Source organism: Eptesicus fuscus, chromosome 4, assembly GCF_027574615.1.
Source record: "Eptesicus fuscus isolate TK198812 chromosome 4, DD_ASM_mEF_20220401, whole genome shotgun sequence".
NCBI classification, from domain to species: domain Eukaryota; kingdom Metazoa; phylum Chordata; class Mammalia; order Chiroptera; family Vespertilionidae; genus Eptesicus; species Eptesicus fuscus.
The window spans coordinates 56,436,298-56,439,766 of record NC_072476.1 but is presented as its reverse complement, the minus strand read 5'-3'; positions in this window follow the sequence as shown (position 1 = coordinate 56,439,766).

The window sequence follows — 3,469 nt, the reverse complement described above, 5'->3', positions numbered from 1 at the left end:
TTCTAAGAACATAATCGTTTAGTGTAGGGGAGCATCAAGCTCAATAGTTTGTCCCTGGTGGTAGTGTCAAAGTACAGTTTGTTGGAAAGCTTTGTTTTCTGGGAAAAACTGCAGACTTGAAGCTGTGGGAGAACTAGGGGATGTAAACATTTCTGATCCAATAATGTGAATACAGGCAGTCAGGCTATGTGTGAACTATAATGAGCTGATTCCTTATATTTTGTGAAAGGATTAGATTACCTTAAGTGCTTCCCTCATATAGAAGTCTATGCCCCACTATATGACCATTACAGAATCAGTCATCTGTGTTCTTCCCGCCCCCCTCCAAAACCTCCATTAAAATGTAAATATTATTTGGAGGAATATAATTTGAACAAACTCATGCTCAAGTATTATGGATTTTCAGATATAATATTTCTCCTATGGGGAGGAGAATCTGCAAAGAATTGGTATTGTTGCTTAAGTAATTGCTGCTGTTTTGGGGAAGATGCTGAGTGTTGAAATAGAGAAAAAGGAGAGACGACATATTGCATACTTCATAATTTTATCTGAGCTTATGCTAAATGTACTGTGTACTTCTAATTCTATATATGTTACCTTCTCCTGGTCTCTTTTGAAGTCATAAGCTCTTTGAGGCAGTTTCATATATTGTATAACCTATATAATAAAAGCCTAATATGCAAATTGACTGAACCACGGAACGACCGATCACTATGATGTGCACTGATCACCAGGGGGCAGATGCTTAATGCAAGAGCTGCCCCCAGCCCGCAGACCCCAGGCCAGCCAAGGCAGGTGCCAGTGGGGGCCCCCAATTGCCCTGCCGGTCACCCCACAGATCAGCCCTGATTGCCGGCCAGACCTAGGGACCCTATCCATGCATGGATTTTGTGCTCCAGACCTCTGGTATTTTATAAAATAGTAACATAGTAAGTCAATAACATTTATTAAAACCTACTATTAACTGATGAGCATTCCTTTTATCAGTCTTAATCCTGGACACATATAAATCTTTGGAAAATGACAATGTGAATTCTGAACATAACACGATAATGTTTTCTTTAACAGATACATGCTTAGAATTGTAATACATTTGGTAGTTCCTTTGTGTTTTGTGTACAAATGGAATAATAACCTAAGAGAACAGTTTCTCTAGACAGTGCAGCTAAAATAATTTGACCGGGAGACTATCCTTCCTCCTCCCATTTTGTTCTCTCTTTGGGAGCATAGTGATTACATTTCCCAGGTTTCTTTTGGTCAGGAGTGTCCACACGACTAAGTTACCACCAGTGGAATGGGAATGAAAGTGATGTGGACAACTTTTGCCTCATTTGTTTAAAAATAAAAAAATATTCTGGATTTTCTCTCTTTTTCCCAATCTTTTGAGTAGGAATATAATGTGATTGTGACCCATCTTCAACCATGTAGATGAATATAATACCTTAGTGCAGTGAGTGATGGCAATAAGACAAAAAGGTCCTGTCATTCTGAAGCACCTTGTAGATTAGAGCTACCCCAGAACCATTGGATGCTCACCTCAGGATTGTTATATAAAAGAGAAATTGTATCTGATATAAGCCATTATTTCTTAATCTCTTTGTTAAAGTACCTTACCCTTTATCATAACTAATATACTTCATCTTTTATGATTAAATAATTATCATCTGCTATGAAAGAGCTCAACATTTAGCCTAGTGTATGTGGTTGTTAATGGCCTCAGTAACTCAATTACATTTTAAAAAAGTTCTGAAAATGATACACTGGGTTGAATGCTCTCATACATGTAATAATAAAGCAGTATTTAAGTGACCCAATGAAACATATCTAATTCAGGATGCAGACCTAATAGGAAGGCACCAAATTTCTTCCTCTCAAAATATTCCTTGGTTTTGTCGTTTTACTTATTTTTTAAACCGTGGACTTCTATAGCTGCTTAATAAGAATAGCTTTCATTCACTTACTGTGTCCTTACTTTATTCTAAGTACTAGAGAATTTAGAGAAGTTTTGGCTCTTTCCCTTGTCTGTTTTGATGAACATCATCTCCTAGAACTCAGAACAGTGCCTATCATGTAGAGTACTTGTTGAATATTTTAAGACTGAATGAATATAGTTTATGAGAACAGGTATGTACAGAAAAGCTTAGTAATACAAGGCAGTATTCGAGTGACATGTGGCCTTGAAATAAGAGCCATAAAGTTAAGAATAGTGAGAGTCAACAGTAGAGTAGAAGCTCTGAAGGACATATCAGATTTAGCTGGAGAGAGTGTAGGTTGGTTCCTGGGGACAGGGACAGATAGTGTGCACAAAGTTAAAGGCAATATAGGTCATCTCTGTCAATAGAACTTTCTGTGATGACGGAAGAGTTCTATGTATTCACTTTCTGTTATAGTGCCAACTAGCTGCATATGGCTACTCACTCAAGTGCCCGAAGTGGGAGTACTGAAGTATAATTTAAAATAAGGCTGCGGAAAGGTATATGTCTTTAAGTCCTGTCTGGAAACAGCTAAGTTTACATTGGATTTGCCATAGTACTTACTGCTTTAGTTGTAAACACACACATAGCCATGAAATGAGAGCTATTTATTAAAAGATATTGAGAAAGGTAGAGGAATTGGACAAGATTTTAAATTGCAGTCTCTGTTTTCTACCTTTTACATTCAAGTTTCTGGCTTTTTATTTTTTTAATATATTTTTTATTTTTCAATTACAGTTGACATACAATATTATATTAGTTTTAGGTATAGTTACTACCTTTAAAAAATATAATTCTGAGATTGTGTGCATCAAGGTATTTACATTCAATTTCTAAAGTTTTCCTAAAATTATCTATACTAATAAAAGCCTAGGTGGCCCTCGCGCCTTCACGTCATCACAAGATGGCCACCACAAGATGGCCTCCCCCACGTCGTCACAAGATGGCCACTGCAAAACGGCTGCCACAAGATGGCCAGTGGGGGGGGGCAGTTGGGGGCAACCGGGCCGGCAAGGGAGGGCAGTTGGGGGCGATCAAGCCGGCAGGGGAGCAGTTAGGCGTCAATCAGGCCAGCAGGGGAGCGGTTAAGGGGCGATCAGGCTGGCAGGCAGGCGAATGATTAGGAGCCAGCAGTCCTGGATTGTGAGAGGGATGTCCGACTGCCAGTTTAGGCCCGATCCTGCGGGATGGGGCCTAAACTGGCAGTCAGACATTCCCTGAGGGGTCCCAGATTGAAGAGGGTGCAGGCTGGGCTGAGGGATACTCCCTCCCCCATCCCCGCCTGTGCCTCTAGTTTATTCCATAAAAGCTATGACATACTAGCTTCCAGCACTTTATTTTAGTCTAAATGTTTTCCAAGAAATTAAGATATGTGGAAATAGAATCTAAAATGTTTTTCTCAAATCTAATATAACTTATTGGAAAGTTGAACATTATTTTTGTCAACTTGCCCAAAGAGATGTTTTTATCTATGTAAACACTGGTAGTTAAAATTT